The sequence below is a fragment of the Phyllobates terribilis genome, unplaced genomic scaffold (genome assembly GCF_046119375.1).
Source record: "Phyllobates terribilis strain yellow unplaced genomic scaffold, ASM4611937v1 Scaffold_7__3_contigs__length_470593459, whole genome shotgun sequence".
NCBI classification, from domain to species: domain Eukaryota; kingdom Metazoa; phylum Chordata; class Amphibia; order Anura; family Dendrobatidae; genus Phyllobates; species Phyllobates terribilis.
This window is the reverse complement of record NW_027362767.1, coordinates 392,849,870-392,873,936: the sequence shown is the minus strand read 5'-3', so window position 1 is coordinate 392,873,936 and position 24,067 is coordinate 392,849,870. Positions and strand designations below refer to the sequence as shown.

General features: G+C 48.7%; 1 pseudogene; it reads left to right on the top strand.

Moving 5' to 3' along the window:
• LOC141154966 (cytochrome P450 2G1-like) overlaps positions 1-24,067 on the top strand; it is a 311,891-nt pseudogene that overhangs the window by 214,181 nt on the left and 73,643 nt on the right.

Here is a 24,067-nt window from a genome sequence, read left to right as displayed (position 1 = left end):
CGCAGGAAGACCCCATGTGGACCCCAGCCATGCGGTTCCCTTTGTGTCAGATACTATAATTCAATAAAAAGATATGGGAATACGATACACCAAATAGATTTTTGGAACCACCCGTACATGAAGAATGTCACCCTAGCTTCCAACACAGTCTAGTGCGCAGGGATAGTGAAATACGTGGAACAGCCTTTCGGAAACCTCTAGGGCCACTGTATTTGGTCTCCACGCATAGCAGGGTCCCGACTGGATCCGATGACACCAGAACCGGCTCCCTAGGACAGTCCATTAAGGAAGTATAGGCCATTTTAGTTTTGGGAGTTTTTAGCTGAGAGAGACCAGGGGTGGAGATTTAGGTCTAGCCAGCGTATGGAAACAGGGAGGGAAAGAAAGGGAGAGTCAGCTCACCGGAATGCAGTCTGCAAATCCTCTGTCCAGAGATCCTCGCAGGGAGTCGCCCTGGCTCGGGTCAGTGCAATGAAGAGAAAAGAGGAAAATCTTCAGCATAGGATAAAGTTAAAACATAGTAATTTATTGAGTCCAAGATAAAAAAAATCTTTGAGTTCATCCAAGAAATACAAGCATCACATCAATCTGCTCCAGTGAGGAACTACATCAGTCAAATCGACTCGTTTCAACTCAGACGAGTTTTATTCATGATCTCAGGCCAGGGGTGGAGATTTAGGTCTAGCCAGGGGGCAAGAGGGGGAGTGACCCAGAGGAGTTAAGAGCTCCAGCAGCCAATGTTTAGTGTCTTTTTCCTGGAAGGTCGTGATGGTACATCATGTGGGAGAAGTCCGGCAACAAAGGGGACCACAAGCCTCCCATATGGCAGCCCCTCCCACGCAAGCCAGGCTTTCCATCTGACTGGTAACTGACTCTCAATAACTGCTTATATCTTTTGTACCACTACTATTGTGTTTGCTTCTCTGACCATTATGTATGTATAACCCTTATGTATATAGTGTAATGTCTAGTGTGCCCTTAAGGCAAATAAATATATAATTTAACCTTGGGCTGCTCTTTTATCTTGATCCACGAACCCATATCTCCATTGTTCAGCTTAATCCTCATGCTACCGGGGTGGGTTCCTGGCCCGATATAAATCCCAGGAATTTATATCTAATAGAAACTGGTGGCAGCTCTACCAGGCCGACAAGGTTCTGCTTCACTGGAGCTAGTGAAGGGGCCTCTCAGCCTGTCAGGGGTGTGAGCGAATGTTGTGCCATGTCAGTGACTGAGTGGGCCACCTCTTCCCTCACTCTTGGTGCCTTCCTGTACCTGTGTCGACAAGGGGTGTCTGTGTAGAACTGTACCAATCTTACCTTACACATCCCTGAGGGGATCTGCAAGGTCATGTTGGTGAAAAAGGCATATCCGTATCACGTGTTCCATCTGACGTAATTGTGACGTCAGGCGGGTGGCGAGGTGTGGATCCATCACAACTGGTGGCAGCAGTGGGATTCTGTGGGATCTATCTGCTACCATTCTTCACAAGTAGTGGCAGCAGTGGGATTCTGCGGGATCTCACTGTTGCCATTCTTCACAAGTGGTGGCAGCAGTGGGATTCTGCGGGGTCCCTCTGCTGCCATTCATCACAATTCTGTTTTTGCAAATTAAAAATAATGATGATTGACTAGGGCATGCCTCTATTACACCACTTTAGACAAAGCTACCAGGAAATTTATAATTATAGAGAGAAAACAGTGATTCTGGAAGCTTTTTTTTTATAGAGAGAGAGAGAGATAGAGAGATAAAGAGATAGATCGATGGGTAGATAAAGATAGATAATGGATAGACAGACAGATAGATAGATAGATAGATGGATAATAGATAGACCAGTAGATAAAGATGGATAATTTATAGATAATAGATAAATAGATATACAGACAGGCTGATAGACAGATAAATGGATAGATAAATAGATAGATAATAGATAGATAGATTATAGATATTAGATAGATAGAGAGAGAAATAATACATAGACAGATAGATAAAGATAGATAATAGATAGATAGAACATATTTATTAGATAAATAGTAAAAATTGGAGACAGAACAAATAGAATTCTGGAAAAATTAGTGGTTTCATAGCTCATAGTGATGGCGAAGTTTTGGTTAAAAAAATTAAAACTAGTGATGAGCGAGCATGCTCGCTGCTGCTCAATACACGCCCGAGCATCTCACTGCTCGACATACTCGGCACTCGGTGAGAATTTACGGGTTGCTCGGGCGGGAACTCGGGTCCCCGCCCTGCATGTTTGGTACTCTTTATAGAGCCAATTAACATTCAGGGATTGCTTGCCACGCATTGTCATGCCGTAGCCATGTTGGTTGTGGCATTACTAACCCCATAGTGAAGGTAAAATGAAAAATAAAAACACCCACACCCTGAATAAAATATTTTATTTGAAATAAAGACAGAATTGCTTTAATATTCTAAATTAAACCATACTTACCGTCACACCCAATCTAGCTGAAGCCAATGTCCCCTGTAATAAAAATAAAATAATAAACCAATAAATAATAAAATAATAAAGTGAGTTCAACTCATTGCATGCGTAGGAAAATACTCACTGAGCATGCGCAGACCTCATTTGCCGGGAATACACTGAGTCTGTGTATTGCCGGCAAATGAACAGAGCGGTCACATACAGTGTGGCTGCTCTGTTCATGGGATCTTCGTGGGACCTTCGTTATTTGGACTGCGTCGGAAAGGTAAGGATGAGGTTGGTTTATTATTTTATTTTTATTACAGGTGATCATGGACTTCTGGGATTAGGTGTAAGGTGAGTAAATGGTGTTTTTTATTTTTTGCAGAGGCTGCGAACATAGAGGACAAGGTGTAGGTGAGTATAAAGTGATATTTTTATTTTAATACTTTTGTTATTAATTTTAACATTTTTTTTACATTCAGCAGAGCTCAGATGCCGGCTGATGTGATTACTGCTCCCATCCAGCTGCGCATGTGCCCTCTGTTTCCTATGGCAGGAGGCTCCGGCTAATGGTGGTAGTAGTAGCTTTTTACCGCCAGGTCACTGTCACAGCTGTGGCATCATGCTGACACCTGACATGCGTGACTGAGCCTGTGTTTCCTGCTCTGTCACGCAAATGACAGTGCTGGAAACCAGTTAAATTCGGGTACCCATTCAAATGAATGAGGTCCGTGTTCGGGTTCGGGTACTGTTCTGGTACCCAAACTTTTAAAAAAACTGTTCAGTGTTCGGCTATATTAGCCGAACCCGAACAGTGAACGGTTCGCCCATCACTAGTATGCAGTCAACGTAGGATCACTAGTGCAACCAGAACTTTAAAACCCAACCATCATCGGAAGGAAAGTACCTACATTTTGTGTTACTTTAGGTATTGCAGAGTGTTTTGTTTGGGATCCACTTTCCCAAAAGTGGAAAACTCATTTAACACTTCAATATTTGACAGCATTCTTACCTTGCAGTATTTTTTCCATACCTGCCTAAAATATTTGCACTGCACTGTGCTGTGTATCTTGGCACCCACAGTGTGCTGCTGCTCTCTTTGGTATGTATTGTAGTCACTGCAAGTTGCACCTTTTCACCTTGCTTCATTCTGTGAGGAGGTGGATTTGAAGATAGTGATCGCCTCCATACTTAGCTGAGCGCTCATCCTCCAATCAGTCTAAGGTTGTTTTCAAATAGAGCTGGATCTTACCTGCCCTTTAAATTTTCAGAAAAGGTAAGTTTGATTTAATAGTTTCTCATTAATAAAAGATAATCCTTGTTGTGGCTGGTGTGCCCACACAAACTGGCCAATTTAATGCACAATTACCATATTTTGTGGACTATAAATGCACCGAACCATAAGACGCACCCCAAATTTTGGGGATGTAAATAGGATTTTTTTTTTTAACAAAATGGAGTCGGTGTTATAGTCTGAATCTCTGATAGCTTACAGGCGGCGGTAGCAAAGCAGGGTCACATGACACAGGGTAGCTGCTGCAGGAAACCGGCAGCATGAGTGGAGCGATGCTGCGGATCCTGGGCTGTGAGAAGGGAATGTCCCAGCGGTGTGAGGCTGCGGGCCCTGGGCTTCAAGAAAATGTCTGAGGCAGGAGCAGAGTCCATTGATTTCCCCTCTGTAAGCTTCATGAAAATGGCTGCTGGAGGCGGCACATGGCCAGATTGATATCTCGGCTTGCCATTGAGCAGAGATCTAAATCTGCATATGCGCCGCTTCCGGCTGCCATTTTCCGGAAGCCCACTGCTGGTTAATCAATGGACTCTGCTCCTCCGTCGGACATTTTCTTGAAGCCCAGAGCCCGCAATCTCACACTGTTGGGACACTCTCTCCTCCCAGACTGGGGCCCGCAGCATCGCACGACTCCTGCCGCCGCCGGCTTCCTGTAGCAGTGACCCTGCTTCCTGTGATCCTGCTCCACTGCTGCCGCCCACCCCGGTACACTATATTTGGATTAATTTATTTTACCTACCAAATTTGGGGGGGAAAAAATACGGTAATCTCAATTTCCTGTGGTCTATATGAACGAAATTATATTAATGTACAGTTCTGTAACTGTTGCACATCACACCTGAAGGATCATCCCATATGAATGAAACTATTAGAACTAAATCACTTTATCTAATTAACTGCATTTATTGTCAATTATATAGTTATGTAACTGCTGTACCCACTTAAAGAAGCACTTCCATCAGCATTTTTATCCTCTTAATATAATGCAATCGTCATATTATATAGCACTGTGTACTTACAATTGCTCATTTTGCCTTTCTACCCAGTTAATTCTTCTCTTTTCTCTCCTCTATTTGAAAACCTGAAGTCTCTCTTCCCTGCACTTATCATTTCCTCTTCAACTCTTGACCCAGTTGCTACTTTGTCCCCTTCTGCAATGGACTTTTGCAGTGACTCATGACTCATGCAGGGACAAGAGACTTTCTGTGTCTACATAGAGCTTAGAAGGATTCAGCTAAACAGTTTTTAATCACGTGATGTCATAAATCTAATGGAAAAGAGAAGAATGAACTGTGTAGAAAGGTAAAATAAGCAATTGTAAGTATACATTGCTATTAGTATTGAGCGAGCATGCTCGACACTGCTCGGTACTCGCCCGAGCATCTCACTACTCGGGATGTTCGGCGAGCACCGAGCATTTCCGGGTTACTCGGGCGGGAGCTCGGGTATCCGTCCTGCAGCCAGTCACTGTAATGCCGCAGCCATGTTGTTTGTGGGCATTACAGTGATTGGCTGGCCGCACAGCGTCACCTAGAGTATTTAAAACCGGGCGCCGCCTTCTTGGACACAGTCGCTCCGGATCAGACAGTGTAGGGTCAGTGCTGCTGAACTAGGGAGAGATTTATCCTACAAAATAGTTAGTGTAGGGAATCTAAAGGCTGCCAAATCAAACAAACAGTCCTGCTCAGGACTAATATCCATCCCAGATATCAGGCAGGCAGGCAGGCAGGCAGGCTGTATAGGAGACGCAGTGGTTATACCTGCAAACACTGCATTACAGTCCTATGTGCTCCTGCTTGTCAATTGACTTATTCCCCGGTCTCAGGAGCCAGGAAAAATCCTTTTTTTTTTCATCTAAATCCTGTATTTTTTTTTTCCTCAGTCAGACTGTCCAAATACACGTCTTGTTAACCTTTTGGTATTTCCCCCCACCAAAAAAAAAATTGAGCGTGTCTGTGACTGTTCAGACACCAATATATCTGTTTAAAAGAGTCTGGTGTAGGCCAGAAAAATATAACTGTGGTTTTGCAGTTCAATGGATCAAATCTCTGTATTATCCTGTTTTTGGCATTTTTTGCCATAAAAAAACAGTAATAGTGTCTCTCTGATTGTTCAGACACAAATATATCTGTTTGAAAGATTCTGGTGTAGGCCAGAAAAATATAACTGTGGTTTTGCAGTTCCACGGGTCATATCTCAGTATTATCCTTTTTTTGGCATTTTTTGCCGTAAAAAAAACAGTAATAGTGTCTCCCTGACTGTTCAGACTCAAATATATCTGTCTGAGTGATTCTGGTGTAGGCCAGAAAAGTATAACTGTAGTTTTGCAGTTTCAAGGGTCAAATCTCTGTATTATCCTTTTTTGCCATTTTTTGCCGTAAAAGAAACAGTAATGGTGTCTCCCTAATTGTTCAGACACAAATATATCTGTTTGAAAGAGTCTGGTGTAGGCTAGTGTTGAGCCACTCCCGTAGTGTTCGGGTTCGGTTCGGTTCGTCGAACACCGGGATGTTCGAGGAACTGTTCGTCGAACACCTTAGAACACCGTCAAACACCGTTAAAACCAATGGCAGGCAAACAAAAACACATAGAAACACATAGAAAACACCTTCAAATGTGTCCAAAAGCTGACAAACTGCTCAGAAGACGCTCTCTTTAAAAAAGCCGGCCGGCAATTCAGCAGCGGCATACACCAGTACCCGACAATTTAGACAAGAAGGAATAGAGCATCACACATAGATTAGATAGATAGAAACATGTCAGTCACATATATAAGAAGTACAGTGACAGTGTTGGTTACTGTACTTGTCATTTAGTGTAAAGGATTTATTAAAAAAATAATAGTGTTTTCATGCACCGTCTCTTTAAAAAAGCCGGCCGGCAATTCAGCAGCGGCATACACCAGTACCCGACAATTTAGACAAGAAGGAATAGAGCATCACACATAGATTAGATAGATAGAAACATGTCAGTCACATATATAAGAAGTACAGTGACAGTGTTGCTTACTGTACTTGTCATTTAGTGTAAAGGATTTATTTAAAAAAATAATAGTGTTTTCGTGCACCGTCTCTTTAAAAAAGCCGGCCGGCAATTCAGCAGCGGTACCCGACAATTTTGAACAGAAATAATAGAGCTTCACACATAGATAGATAGATATAAACATGTCAGTCACATATATAAGAAGTACAGTGATAGTGTTGATTACTGTACTTGTCATTTAGTGTTAAAATAAAGGATTTATAAAAAAACAAATTGGCGTGGGGTTCCCCATAATTTTAGTCTCTAGCGGAGGTTAAGCAGACGGCTGGGGCAGATGTTTGAAGCCTGGGAAGGGGGTAATACCCACGGAGCTTCCCAGGCTATTAATATCAGCCCCCAGCTGAATACCTAGCCTTTACTAGCTATTAAAATGGGGGACACCCCCAAAAAAATGACGTGGGGTCCCCCCTATTTTATTAGCTAGCAAAGGCTAGGCAGACAGCTGGGGGCTGATATTAATAGCCCATGAAGGGTGCCATGAATATTGGCCCCTCCCAGGCTAGAAACACCAGCCGTCAGCCGCCCCAGAAATGGCGCATCCATAGGATGCGCCAATTCTGGCACTTAGCCTCGCTCTTCCTACTGCCCTGTAGCGGTGGCAGTGGGGTAATAGGGCTGGGGTTGATGTCAGCTTGTAATGACAGCTGACATCAAGCCCAGGTTAGTAATGGAGAGGCGTCTATAAAACACCCCAATTACTAACCCCATAGTCAAAGTTAAAAGAAAACAGAAACACCCACAATAAAGTCCTTTAATTGAAATAAAGACACAATTCTTTATTGTTCTAAATTAAACCATACTTACAATCACGCCCATTCCAGCTGAAGCCAATGATCTCCTGCAATAAAAGAAAAATAATAAAGCAACATCATCCTTACCTTTCGATGGTTCCCAGGACAGCTCCAGCTCTGCTACATCGAGATGACAGGCTGGACCGCAGCAGAACGCTGCCATCCAGCCTGTCATCCCGCGGACACTGAGAAGCGCAGGCATGCTTGCGCTCCTCAGTGTCTGGCTGTGACGGCATGAAGATGAGCCGAGGTCATGTCCAATGAACTCGGCTCACCTCATGCACGTCACTGACAGCGTGGGAAAATTCTCCTGCACTCAGCGCTTCAGCGTGAGAATTTTCCCACGCTGTCAGTGACGTGCATGAGTAGCACAGTAGTGTTTAACTTTGGCGGCAAGATCAGTGATTGGTCGCGGGTCAATCACCATGGTGTTACAAAGGTCCGGACATTTGTGTTAAAAATCGCTGATTGGTCGCAGGCGCTGCCCGCGACCAATCACCGATTTGGGCGCCAAATTTAAATATCGGCCGCGACCAATCACCCATCTTGGCTCCACATTTAAACACCGCTGTACTGATTGGTCGCGGACGCTATTTAAATGTGGCGCCAAAATCGGTGATTGGTCGCGCCCAGCGTCGGCGACCAATCAGCACAGCGGTGTTTAAATGTGGAGCCAAGATCGGTGATTGGTCACGGCCGATATTTAAATTTGGCGCACAAATCGGTGATTGGTCGCGGGCAGCGTCCGCGACCAATCAGCACAGTAGTGTTTAACTTTGCCGGCAAGATCAGTGATTGGTCGCGGGTCAAGACCGCGACCAATCACCGATTTGTGCAGCACATTTAAATAGCGGCCGCGACCAATTGGATGTCAGCGCCGCTCCCCGGTCCTCCCTTCACGCCCTAGGCGCATGGATGTCAGCGGCGCTGCCTGTGCGGATACTTCCGCTGCGAGAACCCGTGACAGGAGCGGGCGCTCGCAGCAGAAGCATCCCGACCCGCAGCACCGCTCCCCGGTCCTCCCTTCACACCCTAGCTGCTGATGTCCCCACAGTATCAGCATGGTGTTACAAAGGTCCGGACATTTGTGTTAAAAATCGCTGATTGGTCGCTGGCGCTGCCCGCGACCAATCACCGATTTGGGCGCCAAATTTAAATATCGGCCGCGACCAATCACCCATCTTGGCTCCACATTTAAACACCGCTGTACTGATTGGTCGCGGACGCTATTTAATTGTGGCGCCAAAATCGGTGATTGGTCGCGCCCAGCGTCGGCGACCAATCAGCACAGCGGTGTTTAAATTTGGCGCCCAAATCGGTGATTGGTCGCGGGCAGCGCCATCGACCAATCAGCGATTTTTAACACAAATGTCCGGATCTTTGTAACACCATGCGGATACTGTGGGGACATCAGTGGCTAGGGTGTCAAGGGAGGACCGGGGAGCGGCACTGCGGGTTGGGATACTTCTGCTGCGAGCAGTCGCTCATCTCCCGGCTTCTCGCAGCGGAAGTATCCGACCAGGCAGCGGCGCTCCCCGGTCCTCACCAATACGATTCGCTGATTGGTCGCGCTCTCCGCACGCGACCAATCAGTGATCTTGGCGCTAAAGTTAACCACTGCTCTGCTGATTGGTCGCGGACGCTGCCCGCGACCAATCACCGATTTGGGCGCCACATTTAAATAGCGGCCGCGACCAATCAGTGAGCTTGGCGCCAAATTTAAACAACGCTCTGCTGATTGGTCGCGGACTCCAGCCGCGACCAATCAGAGAGATTGGCGCCAAATTTAAACCCCGCTCTGCTAATTGATAGCGGTCGCTGGCCGAGATCAATCAGCAATATTGCCGCAAAATTTAAACACCGCTCTGCTGATTAGTTGCGGTGGCCGTCCGCGACCAATCAGTAGTATTGGCGCCAAATTTAAACCCCGCTCGGCTTATTGGTCGCGGTTGCCGGCCACGACCAATCAGCAGTATTGGCTCCAAATTTAAACCCCGCTCTGCTGATTGGTCACGGTTGCCGGCCGCGACCAATTAGCGATTTTGGCGCCAAATTTAAACACCGTTCTGCTGATTGGTCGCAATCGCCGGCCGCGACCAATCTGCATTATTGGCGCAAAATTTAAACCCCGCTCTGCGGATTGGTCACGTTCAGTGGCCGCGACCAATCAGCATTATTGGCGCAAAATTTAAACCCCGCTCTGCTGATTAGTCGCGACCGCCGGCCGTGACCAATCAGCGATATAGTCGCCAAATTTCAACACCGCTTTGCTGATTGGTCGCGGTTGCTGGCCGCGACCAGTCAGCGATTTTGACGCCAAATTTAAACACCGCTCTGCTGATTGCGCCGGGTCTGCCGCATACATATTCAAGAATACCCGATGCGTTAGAATTGGGCCACCATCTAGTTTCATGAAATAATTTAAAAAAAAATTGACGTGGGGCTTCGCACTATATTTGTGTCCAGCCAGGTACAGCAGGCAGGAACGGGCTGCCCCCAACCACCAGCTGCCTATTTGTACCTGGCCGGACACAACAATATAGGGAAGCCCTTTTTCTTAATTATTTCATGAATTTCATGAAATAATTAAAAAAAAAATACGTGGGGCTTCGCCCTGTTTTTGTGTCCAGCCAGGTACAACTAGGCAGCTGGGGGCTGGAATCTGCAGTGCAGGGAGGCCCAAGCATTCTGGCCCCCCCCCGCTACAAATTGCAGTCCGCAGCCACCCCGGAAAATGGAGCGTTCATAGAAGCGCCATCTTCTGGTGCTGTACCCAACTCATCCAGGGCCCTGGTGCGGTGGCTCACTGGGTAATAAAGGGGTTAGGGCCAGCTTGGCATTATCAGCTGGCCCTAAGCCCGAAATTCATGGGGTCACGCCAATATTAGACATGACCGCCATGAATTTCTAGTAAAGTATTTAAAAAAAACACAACACCCAGAATAAAGTCCTTTAATTGAAAAAAACACACAATTCTTTATTGTTCTAAATTAAACTATACTTACCATCACGCCCATTCCAGCTGAAGCCAACGATCTCCTGCAATAAAAGAAAAATAATAAAGCAACATCATCCTTACCTTTCCATGGTTCCCACGACAGCTTCAGTTCTGCTACATCGTGATGACAGGCTCGACCGCAGCTGAAAGCTGCCATCCAGCCTGTCATCCCGCAGACACTGAGAAGCGCAGGCATGCTTGTGCTCCTCAGTGTCTCGCTGTGATGGCATCCAGATGAGCCGAGTTCATGTCCAATGAACTCGGCTCACCTCATGCACGTCACTGACAGCGTGGGAAAATTCTCCTGCACTCAGCGCTTCAGCGTGAGAATTCTCCCACGCTGTCAGTGACGTACATGAGGTGAGCTGAGTTCATTGGACATGAAATATGCTCATCTGGATGCCGTCACAGCGAGACACTGAGGAGCGCAAGCATGCCTGCGCTTCTCAGTGTCTGCGGGATGACAGGCTGGATGGCAGCTTTCAGCTGCGGTCCAGCCTGTCATCTCGATGTAGCAGAGCTGAAGCTGTCGTGGGAACCATGGAAAGGTAAGGATGAGGTTGCTTTATTATTTTTATTTTATTGCAGGAGATCGTTGGCTTCAGCAGGAATGGGTGTGATGGTAAGTATGGTTTAATTTAGAACAATAAAGAATTGTGTCTTTATTTCAATTAAAGGACTTTATTCTGGGTGTTTGTGTTTTCTTTTAACTTTGACTATGGGGTTAGTAATGGGGGTGTCTTATAGACGCCTCTCCATTACTAACCTGGGCTTGATGTCAGCTGGCATTATAAGCTGACATCAACCCCAGGCCTATTACCCCACTGCCACCGCTACAGGGCAGTAGGAAGAGTGAGGCTAAGTGCCAGAATTGGCGCATCCTATGGATGCGCCATTTCTGGGGCGGCTGACGGCTGGTGTTTCTAGCCTGGGAGGGGGCCAATATTCATGGTACCCTTCCTGGGCTATTAATATCAGTCCCCAGCTGTCTGCCTAGCCTTTGCTAGCTATTAAAATAGGGGGGACCCCACGTCATTTTTTGGGGGGGGGGTCCCCCATTTTAATAGCTAGTAAAGGCTAGCTATTCAGCTGGGGGCTGATATTAGTAGCCTGGGAAGCTCCGTGGGTATTACCCCTTCCCAGGCTTCAAACATCTGCCCCAGCCGTCTGCTTAACCTCCGCTAGAGACTAAAATTATGGGGAACCCCACGCCAATTTTTTTTTAAATAAATCCTTTATTTTAACACTAAATGACAAGTACAGTAATCAACACTGTCACTGTACTTCATATATATGTGACTGACATGTTTCTATCTATCTAATCTATGTGTGATTCTCTATTCCTTCTATTCTAAATTGTCGGGTACAGATGCTGAATTGCCGGCCGGCTTTTTTAAAGAGACGGTGCATGAAAACACTATTATTTTTTTTTATAAATCCTTTACACTAAATGACAAGTACAGTAAGCAACACTGTCACTGTACTTCATATATATGTGACTGACATGTTTCTATCTATCTAATCTATGTGTGATTCTCTATTCTTTCTGTTCTAAATTGTCGGGTACCGGTGTATGCCGCTGCTGAATTGCCGGCTTTTCATGTTTCACTGTGGGCACTGTTCCCATCGATTTGGGCAATCACTGTAATGCCACAACCACCATGGCTGTGGCATTACAGTGAGTGGCAGGCAATCCCTGCATGATTGGTGCTCAAAATAGCGCCTGACATGCAGGACACGCTTTTGGTGCACGAACAGTTATCGAACATAACCTCGAACAGCCGAATTTTTTTCAAATCGTTCGGGTTCGTCGAACAACTCGAACACCGCCCAAAACAGCTCGAACACCGCTCATCTCTAGTGTAGGCCAGAAAAATATAACTGTGGTTTTGCAGTTCCACGGGTCAAATCTCTGTATTATCCTGTTTTTTGCATTTTTTGCCGTAAAAAAACAGTAATAGTGTCTCCCTGACTGTTCAGACAGAAATATATCTGTTTGAAAGATTCTGGTGTAGGCCAGAAAAGTATAACTGTTGTTTTGCAGTTCCACAGGTCAAATCTCTGTATTATCCTGTTTTTTGCATTTTTTGCCATAAAAAAACAGTAATAGTGTCTCCCTGACTGTTCAGACACAAATATATCTGTTTGAAAGATTCTGGTGTAGGCCAGAAAAGTATAACTGTAGTTTTGCAGTTTCAAGGGTCAAATCTCTGTATTATCCTTTTTTGCCATTTTTTGCCGTAAAAGAAACAGTAATTGTTATGATCTGCTACAAGCACTAAGGAAAGACAGGAGATCTGTCCCTACAGTAGAACTAAGTTAGATCCCTACGATGGAACGGGGAACCTGATCCTGCGATCAGACCCGCTAAAGTCCTCAGCTAGTCTGAACGAAGACCTATAGATGTGAGGGAGGGATCCCTACAAGAACTAGGGACTGGGAGAAAGATGGACACCTCCTAGCAGAAATTGTAGCAGTAAAATGACAAACAAACAACATAGAACATAGAGGTCAAAAGACCTAGCTAAACTGACTGAGAAAGGTAACAAAGCACCTGGCTAGCTTAAGAGTAGAAATTACAATGAAGTCCAGCAAGGCCAGAAGGGCGGAGCAGGATTAAATAGGAAAAAACGGTCATGTGACCAGCATAATAGAAAAAACCTAACAGGAGAGTTCTAACAGTACCCCCTCTTCTATGAGGATCCTCCGGATCCCATAGGCCCAGGCTTATCAGGAAACCTCTTGTGAAACGCTCTGACAAGTCTGGAAGCAGAAACATCATCTGCCCTCACCCATGAGTTATCCTCGGGACCGAAACCCTTCCAAGCGACGAGATACTGCAAACTCCCTCTATACCGTCTAGAATTAAGGATGCGGGAAATTTCATATTCCCCGTCCTCCACCACCGGAGGAACAGTGGCATCGGCGTCTCTATCTGATGCATAAGCTTTTTTCAATAGAGAAACATGAAACACCGGATTAATTTTCCAGGAGGTAGGAACCTCCAACCTAACAGCAGATTGGTTAACTACCTGAAGCACCTTAAAGGGCCCTACAAACTTGGGACCCAATTTTTTAGAAGGAATCCTCAACCGCAGATTCTTAGAGGACAACCAAACCATGTCACCAACCGTAAACAAAACCTCTTGACGTTTCCTGTCAAAGTACCTCTAAGATTTTTTGTTAGCCTCCTGAAGATTACCACGTACATCCGTCCAAACTCTTTCCAAATCACCGGAAAAACTCTCCTCCTCAGGCACAGCCGATACCAATTTGGAGAATGACCCAAAAGACAGATGTCTCCCAGAGCAACAAAAAAAGGCGAACACCCAGCAAAAGAGGATGTATGGTTGTTAAGAGCAAATTCAGCAAGCGGCAGAAACTCAGACCACCCCTCTTGATTGTCTGCCACAAAACAACGCAAGAACTGATCAACATCCTGGTTCTTCCTTTCTGTCTGGCCATTAGACTCAGGATGATATCCAGATGAAAATGACAAATGAACTCCCAACCTGTCACAAAAGGCACGCCAAAAACGAGCCACGAGCTGAGGACCCCTATCAGAAACAATGTCAGTAGGAACACCATGGAGTCTGACAATCTCCTTGATAAAGGCCTTAGCGAGTGTCTTAGCGCAGGGCAGTTTGATGAAAGGAACCAAGTGACACATCTTGCTAAAATGGTCCACGACCACCCAGATGACCGTGAAACCCTCAGAGGGGGGCAAGTCAGTAATAAAGTCCATAGCCAGATGTGTCCAAGGTGCACTAGGAACCTCCAGAGGGCAAAGCAACCCCGCAGCAGGAGTATGTGAAGACTTAGATCTAGCACACACAGTACATTGACGCACCCACTTAATGACCTCCTTCTGCCATCCAGGCCACTAAAAACTGCGACCCACAAGTCTCTTGGTCTCAGAAATTCCAGGATGACCTGCCAACCGAGACTCATGACACTCAACAAACAAATCTCTCCTAAAGGTCCTAGGCACAAACAACCTCCCATGGGGAATGTTAGATGGGGCATTCTCCTGTGCTTTAAGAATCTCATCCTCCAAAATGGAGTCCAATGCAGCAATCACAACACCTTGTTGTAAAATGCTCTCCTCCTCCTCAGCACCGACCATGGGAGAAAAGCTGCGAGAAAAAGCATCAGCTTTAACATTCTTTGTACCCGGGATGTAAGTAACAGAAAAATTAAACCGCGAAAAAAAAGTGCCCACCTAGCCTGACGGGCATTCAAGCGCTTGGCAGCATCAAGATAGATCAGATTTTTATGATCAGTGAAAACCTGAATGGGAAAATCAGCACCTTCTAAGAGATGGTGCTCCTCAGTGTCTCGCTGTGATGGCATCCAGATGAGCCGAGTTCATGTCCAATGAACTCGGCTCACCTCATGCACGTCACTGACAGCGTGGGAAAATTCTCCTGCACTCAGCGCTTCAGCGTGAGAATTCTCCCACGCTGTCAGTGACGTACATGAGGTGAGCTGAGTTCATTGGACATGAAATATGCTCATCTGGATGCCGTCACAGCGAGACACTGAGGAGCGCAAGCATGCCTGCGCTTCTCAGTGTCTGCGGGATGACAGGCTGGATGGCAGCTTTCAGCTGCGGTCCAGCCTGTCATCTCGATGTAGCAGAGCTGAAGCTGTCGTGGGAACCATGGAAAGGTAAGGATGAGGTTGCTTTATTATTTTTATTTTATTGCAGGAGATCGTTGGCTTCAGCAGGAATGGGTGTGATGGTAAGTATGGTTTAATTTAGAACAATAAAGAATTGTGTCTTTATTTCAATTAAAGGACTTTATTCTGTGTGTTTGTGTTTTCTTTTAACTTTGACTATGGGGTTAGTAATGGGGGTGTCTTATAGACGCCTCTCCATTACTAACCTGGGCTTGATGTCAGCTGGCATTATAAGCTGACATCAACCCCAGGCCTATTACCTCACTGCCACCGCTACAGGGCAGTAGGAAGAGTGAGGCTAAGTGCCAGAATTGGCGCATCCTATGGATGCGCCATTTCTGGGGCGGCTGACGGCTGGTGTTTCTAGCCTGGGAGGGGGCCAATATTCATGGTACCCTTCCTGGGCTATTAATATCAGTCCCCAGCTGTCTGCCTAGCCTTTGCTAGCTATTAAAATAGGGGGGACCCCATGTCATTTTTTGGGGGGGGGGGTCCCCCATTTTAATAGCTAGTAAAGGCTAGCTATTCAGCTGGGGGCTGATATTAGTAGCCTGGGAAGCTCCGTGGGTATTAAACATAGTGGAAGCTGGGACCCAGTCGGACCTTGGGACGGAACACATCCTCCCCACACCGAGGATTGCGGGACCTATGTCAGTCAGAGTTGCCCCCACAGTGTATCGGAGCGTGTTTTTAGTGCCGCTGGGGGAATTATAACTGATAAGCGCATTCGCCTGTCAACTGACAATGCTGACAAGCTGACCCTTATCAAAATGAACAAGGGCTGGATTGGGCCAGACTTCTCATCACCACCAAATGACAGCAGAGTAACAAAGTCAAATCCATTGTGTAATTTCGGGAGGTGTATTCCCATGCACCGCTTCACACCCACACATGGGTATACATTTCCTCATTTCGGCTGTATTTTGCTCTTCTCCTTATCCTCAGCCTCCACTACCACTATAACACCAGGGTGACCGTGGTCCGTGTTGCCAGCATTGCAAGTTCCTTCATCCTAATTTTTGCCAGCTTTTGCTTGGAAGGCATAGGAATAGACTATGGGAGACCCACTCCCCAATAATGGGAATAATGTTTTTAATATGCTGTACTGCAAGGCTCTTTTAAGGGGCATTAAAATCATCTTGTTAAGCTACTGAGACCTCCACCATTCTTCCAAGGGGCATTAAAACCGTCTTGTTAAGCTACTGAGACCTCCACCATTCTTGGAAGGGGCATTTAAACCGTCTTGTTAAGCAACTGAGACCTCCACCACTTTTCCAAGGGGCATTAAAACCATCTTGTTAAGCTACTGCAACCTCTACGTCTCTTCCAAGTAGCATTTAAACCGTCTTGTTAAGCTACTGCAACCTACATGCCTCTTCCAAGGGGCATTTAAACCATCTTGTTAAGCAACTGCGACCTCCACCTCTTCTCCAAGGGGCATTAAAACCGTCTTGTTAAGCTACTGCGACTTCCACCACTTTTCCCAGGGGCATTAAAACCGTCTTGTTAAGCTACTGCGACCTCCACCACATTTTCAAGGGGCATTGATATTGTCTTTTTATTCCACTGTGACCTTCACGTGTCTTCCAAGGGGCATTAAAACCGTCTTTTTAAGCTACTGCGACCTCCACCGCTCTTCCAAGGGGCATTAAAACCATCTTTTTAAGCTACTGCAACCTCCACGTCTCTTCCAAGGGGCATTAAAACCGTCTTTTTAAGATACTGCAACCTCCACGTCTCTTCCAAGGGGCATTTAAACTGTCTTGTTAAGCAACTGAGCCCTCCATGTCTCTTCCAACGGGCATTAAAACCGTCTTTTTAAGCTACTGCGACGTCCACCACTTTTCCCAGGGACATTAAAACCGTCTTGTTAAGCTACTGCTTCCTCCACCACATTTTCAAGGGGCATTGATATTGTATTTTTAATCCTCTGTGACCTCCACGTCTTTTCCAAGGGGCATTAAAACCGTCTTTTTAAGCTACTGCGACCTCCACCGCTCTTCCAAAGGGAATTAAAAACCGCCTTTTTATGCTATTGCGACCTCCACGTCTCTTCCAAGGGGCATTTAAACCGTCTTGTTAAGCTACTGCGACCTCCACGTCTCTTCCAAGTGGCATTAAAACCGTCTTTTTAAGCTACTGCGACCTCCACGTCTCTTCCAAGGGGCATTTAAACTGTCATGTTAAGCAACTGAGACCTCCACCACTTTTCCAAGGGGCATTTAAACCGTCTTGTTAAGCTACTGCGACCTCCACATCTCTTCCAAGGGGCATTAAAACCGTCTTGTTAAGCTGCTGCAACCTCCACGTCCCTTCCAAGGTGCATTAAAACCATCTTGTTAAGCTACTGCGACCTCCTTGTCTCTTCCAAGGGGCATTAAAACCATCTTGTTATACCATTCTGAACTCCACAGCTCTTCCAAGGGGCATTGAAATGTTGTTTTTAATTAACTCTAACCTCTATGACTCTTCCAACGGGCATTGCATTTCCTCCTAATTTTAGTCAGCTTTTGCTTTTCAATGCATAGGCGAACACTAAGGGAGACCCACTCCCCAATAATGGGTAGAAGTTTCTTAGCATGCTGTAATCCACGTCTGTTTCCAGGGCCATTGCAGTTCCTCATAATTTTTGGAAAGCCTTCCATTCACTGCTTAGGCCAACAGTGCACAGGAGACCCAGTTGCTATAAATGGAAAAAATGGTTTAGTTAAGGCCCTCTGACCTCCATGTCACTTCCAAGGGGCATTGGAGTGCCTTGAAATTTTTGGTAGGCACTGCACTCCCTGTATGCCCTATAACTGTGTAGCCGAACCGCTCCTTTTGGTACAGAAACATATAGTACAAGACATATGTGGTTGACTGGCCTGATATTGATGTGAATGGTCCCTATTCCTCCTGCTCTTTATCCTTTGCCACCACCTCATCCATCATTCATCACCTGAAGCTTTGTCATAGAACTGGGATAGTAGCAGGAAAACATCCAGCAATCCTCGGAGGAGGTAGGATATGCGCCAAAACGCTGACCATCGCAGGCCTAGCCGCTACTACATACATGCGCTTGCATTCCAAGGAACAGAAAGCTAAGGAGATGGATGGCCTCATGATCATGAATAATTTACTCGTTGTGTAGGAGGCCGACCACTGCTGCTGTCTACCTTTTGAACTTTGTGTTGAAGCCTGATTGACCCAGGACCCGCAATCCTCTATGTCTGGAGGACGTGTTGCATCCCAGTGTCCAACTGTGTCCCGGCTTACACAATATTAACCCAGTGTGAAGGCGTGAGATGGACCATCCCTGGCCACATTCACTTGTCCACGCGTTTGTGGTTAGGCTGTCCTTCAAATAGGGGAGGCTGGGGATCGTTTATGGACATCCGGCCGCGCCCAGGCGGCTGGGGACCGTGTGTGGACACCCGGCCGCCCCCTGACGGCTGGGGACCGAGCGTGGACACCCGGCCGCCGGGCAGCTGGGGACTGAGTATGGATACCTCGCTGCCGAATCAGCCATGAGGTAGTGGCCAGCTACGGCCTCCTCCAAACTAAAAGGCCCCATTGGGTCGGTGGGTGGCAGGTTGCACACTTACGCTTGCATTCCAAGAAAACAAAGCAGATGCTAACTTCTATCATCATCATCATGCTCCTCACTTTTGCACTCTCAACTCACCTGATGGAAAAGCCAGGGCCCACCGGAGGAGTCTGGTTCTCTAGTCGGCTCATTCAATGCTGCCCTAAAGCAGGCCGGGCTAAGAAAATTGTGTGGGGGATGTTCCGCGGAGAAATGGGGCAGCTGGGGACCGTTTATGGACACCTGGCCGCCCACAGGTGGCTGGGGACCGTGTGTGGACACCCAGATGCGGGGAGGCTGGGGACCGAGTGTGGACACCCGGCCGCCCCCTGGCGGCTGGGGACCGAGCGTTGACACCCGGCCGTGGGGCAGCAGGGGAACGAGTATGGACACCCGGCCGCCCCCTGGCATGTGGGGACCGAGCGTGGACACCCGGCCGCCGGTTGGCTGGGGACTGAGTATGGATACCTCGCTACCAAAGCAGCCATGAGGTAGTGGCCAGCTTCGGCCTCCTCCAAACTAAAAGGCCCCATTTCAAGTGCAAGCTAGCAGTATGGCATTGCAGCCTGGGACTGGGTGGCTGGCAGGATGCATACTTGCGCTTGCATTGCAAGGAATGGGGGAGGTACAATTGAACACTGCCCTGGGACAAGGACTTGCACGGGGATAGTTGTAAGTCTGCATCTTCTGATGCGGCAAGGATCACTTCTGATGGGCACACTTTTAGGCAGTGACCTGGGTGTCAGAGATGCTTCCAGGGGTCTTCCCCATGCTGTTCCCATGGCTTTTCAGCACTGTATGCATGTGTCACACAGCACATGGCCAGATAAGATTGTAAAATGTTAAAATGACATTTCCCGGTGAATGCATTTGTCACAGATGAAAGCAATACAAAAGTGCAAAAACGCATAAAAAATGCTACTTGTGAACATAGTCCAAGGTGTGGAGGAGTATTTTTGTTTTTGGTTATTTATTTTACCTTATGACGCGCCCCCTGGGCCATATTCTTTAGGGGGAATATCCGGAGCCGGATCAGATGGGGGTTGTAGTCTTCCGAGTGGCTGTGACCCGGTCCGTGCCCAGGGTGTCAAACTCAGTTGTATGTGGCAGTCCTACAGATGTTAATAAGTTCTTAATGTCGACTACGCCACCCGTTGTATTGCGGTCACTATGGCCGCCGCTGCAGCAGGGTCCGCTGAGGCTGATGGTGTTGGTGCAGCTATTGATGGTATAACCCCCAACGGGTGGGGTATAGCCTCAGGGGGTCAGGTGCAGAGGATGGGGGTTGTGGTGGTGCAGCATAGGTGTTAAAGGAAGACAGAGTCGGGTTGTGCAGTTTAGGGTATTTACTCACTGCTGATGTTCCGGTCACTCCAGCTTCAAGTGACCTCCCGAGCCGTGCTGCATCCACCAGGTCCTGGATCCAGCCAACCCCCAAGCAAGTCCGGAGCGTGACCCTGAGCTCTCCTTCTGTCCTTTCTCTGGCCGTCCCCACTAGTGATCCACCCAGGTCCAGCTCCCTTGGGCCTTCTGTTGGGAGACCCTTGGCCTTGGGTTCCCTGACCCTCCACGTGGTATGCCTTCGTGGTGGATGTGGTGGGTGGCCGTGGCAGACGCTGCCCACGGCCTCCGGTCTCTGGCTGGGGTGTGTTTTTGCCCCCACCAGCTTGGGTTCCGGTACCCTGATGCCAACTCTTCACCCGCTGCTGGACTTTGGGTTCTCAGAGTTCCTTTTCTGTTTCCCCCTCTGGGTCTTTCTTGCTTTCTCCTCTCTCTCTCTCTGGGGCTTCTCTGCTCCTCTTCCTCCTCTGACTTCTCTCTGCAAAGGCTGACAGACTGACCTGCCTGCAAAGACTGACCCTGTTCTTTGATGGTGCCCACCTTATATACACCCTCTATGTGTGAGCTCAGGTGACCAGCACCCAATGAGCTCCTATCTTTACCCAGGCTGCTCCCCCTATCTGCCCCTACACTACTTGGGATGTACCACCCCCCCTCCCACTCCAGCCAGGAACAGACTCGGTCGTACCTGCACATTTCTAAGTGGGAGTACCGTCGGCCTGTTCCTCGGAAATGGGATGTATGTAGTGCATGCAGCCTACCGAGCTCAGTTCCACACTCCATCCTTACCCGGGAGTGGAATATCACACCTCTGGGTTGAGGTGCAATACCCCTGTAGCAGCCGAATCCTCAGGGTGCTACATTCCCCCCTGGTAAATCACAGCACGTCCTCGGGCTGTAAGACATAACACCAAAAACATACAAATTTTTGCATAAACATATAAAACATATAAAACATTATATATATATAAAACATTCTCGTCGCCTCTGGCTCCTCCTCCGGTCACTGTGCAACGTGTGACCGGGTAAAGTGCGACAGTCTTTCTGGAAAACTGGTTTTCCTATAAAACCGGTAGGGGGCGCTTTAGGACGCGCAACTATATACAGGGACTATGGCCGCTCTCAGTCCTCGGCCAGGTATAAGGGAGGAATGACCGCTCTAAGTCCTCGGTCAGTGGGATTTTAAGGGATAAACGGGTAAAACAGTTCACACATGCTGGTCCCAACGGGGACTATATTAGCAACAACAGTTTCAGTTTCAGTTTCACGGTTTCAGTTTACTGTTTCAGTTTACTGTGCTCCGACGGGCAACTATATACAGCTTCTGCTTCGCTGTCCTTAGCGACGGCGTCCTCCTGCTCTTGCTTTTTGGTTACCTTTGGCTCTAGTTTCAGACCCGTCCGGGTCCTCTTGTTCTTCCTCCTCACACCGCAGCTCTTCCTCCGTCAGGCGATGCACATGGAGGGCGTAGGGACCTTTGGCACACTTGTGCCGGGTGAAGGTGACCTCGTCCCCGATGTAAAGGTCACGACCTCTGTGTCCCTCCGGCAGGTGGGACTCAACGTCTCTTCTGGTCACAAAGACGTCGCCTAGGGTGTGGTGGTCTCGGATGAATCCCCACCCATGCTGCAGGTTAAACTTTATCACAGTCCCGGTGGTGCGGGGACTATGCGCTGCACGGGGGTCTCTCCTGGCCCGGCTCTTCTGCTCCGCGCTCTTTACTTGAGCTAGCTGTTCCCGGACCCGCCTCTCTCTCCGCTCCCTCTCGAAGTCCTCGAGCTGTTGGCGGCAGCACTCAGCACGCTCCGCTGCAGCTGCCCGAGTCTCTTGAGTGAACCCCATAAGATCTTCTCCGGTGGGGTCCCACTCAAACTGTGCTTCCGCTAGCGGGGGCGAGATCCTCTTGACGGGCTTTGGAGCCGGGATCAGGGGTTCATCCAGGGGTCTCTCTCTCCGGAGTCGGGGATGGTGGAACTCCGGTGGCCATATAAATGGCTGCCCATCCGGGCACGTATGCTGGGCGTACAGGTCCTCTCCCAGATGCGGCACTCTTGGTCTTATGGGCGCGGTGGTGTTAGCGCCCGGGTTGCCCGGGCCTTGCGGCCAGGCCTGGGGTATCTGGAAGGTAAAGGGCACCGTAAGGACGGCGGCGCCCTGGGCTACTTGGCCCTGCGACCAGGCCGGGGGCTCCGCGGAGGTAGGGGGCGCTGTTGGTATTGCGGCGCCCGGGGGTACTAGGCCTTGCGACCAGGCTGGTGGTACTTCCTGCTTGGTCACGCTCGGGGTCGAGGCGTGTGACGTCACAAGGGTCGCGGCTCCCGTTCGAGGCCTAGTCTGCGGCGGTGACGTTGCAGCGACGGGCACGGCAGGATAGACTTCGGGCTCTGCGACGGGGAGCTGGGGCAGGTACGCGGTTTCCCGGTCTGGGGTATAGACGTCCCCTTTACCTGCCTCCACTCGTTCGGCTCCCTTCTCGGCGCCGTCTCCGGCCTTCAATCCTAACGCGCCATCCTCAGAGGCTGTCTGTCTCCTCGTCTCGGGTGGCGTGCTCCGCTCACAGGTCTCGGTCTGCTGGGCCATCTCACGGCTCCACTCCGCCAACGTCTCTCGCTGCACCCGGGCCATCCTCCTTGTGAGGCCCTCCAGAGCGGTCTGTGCACACTCCCGGTCTCGGGGGAGCTGTGCTAGGACCTCCACTAGTCCTAGTGGGGTCGTTGTTTCCAGCAGGCTCCTGACCAACGGGTCGGTGCTGCTCTGCTCTCCTACAGTCGTCTCCAGCAGGCTCCTGGCCAGCGGGCCGGTGCTGCTCTGCTCTCCCTCCTCGGTTTCTAGCAGGCTCCTGGCCAACGGGCCGGTGCTGCTCTGCTTTCTCGCCATCTCCGGGTAAGCTCCTCCGATACTCTTCTCCAGGCTTCTTGCCTCCGGGTGCGCTCGCTCTAGACTGCTCCAGGCGGCACCCATCTTTTCTCTCTCCTTTCGTCTCCTCCCCCTTCGAGGGCGGTCCCGGGGCCACTTGGTGATTGTCAGCTCCAGGGGCTGTTCTTTCACGCTGACAGACACCTCTAGCATCACAGTCTCTGTTGGTGGGGGCGGTTTCCACTTTTGGCGCCATTTTCGGTCCTGGCCCACGATGGGAGGTGGCCTCTCGCCACCCTCTGGCACGCCCATAATGGCGTCCGCTCTTCCAAGGCGGGAAACCTTTGGAAATGGCGGGAATCGCTTCCCAGTGGCGGGAAACTCTGCAGATGGCGGGAAAACGCTGTTAATGGCGGGCAACCGGCTGGAATCGACTGGTGATGGGGTCCGATGGCGGGGACCCTCCGGAACCGGCAGGAGACTTCTTTTTGAGGTAAACTCGTTCTTTTCTTCAGGCACGCAGTACCCGGTTGTTGCGGGCACGTAATCCTGCCGACTACGCCAAAGTTGACGCGCCCCCTGGGCCATATTCTTTAGGGGGAATATCCGGAGCCGGATCAGATGGGGGTTGTAGTCTTCCGAGTGGCTGTGACCCAGTCCGTTCCCAGGGTGTCAAACTCAGTTGTATGTGGCAGTCCTACAGATGTTAATAAGTTCTTAATGTCGACTACGCCACCCGTTGTATTGCGGTCACTATGGCCGCCGCTGCAGCAGGGTCCGCTGAGGCTGATGGTGTTGGTGCAGCTATTGATGGTATAACCCCCAACGGGTGGGGTATAGCCTCAGGGGGTCAGGTGCAGAGGATGGGGGTTGTGGTGGTGCAGCATAGGTGTTAAAGGAAGACAGAGTCGGGTTGTGCAGTTTAGAGTATTTACTCACTGCTGATGTTCCGGTCACTCCAGCTTCAAGTGACCTCCCGAGCCGTGCTGCATCCACCAGGTCCTGGATCCAGCCAACCCCCAAGCAAGTCCGGAGCGTGACCCTGAGCTCTCCTTCTGTCCTTTCTCTGGCC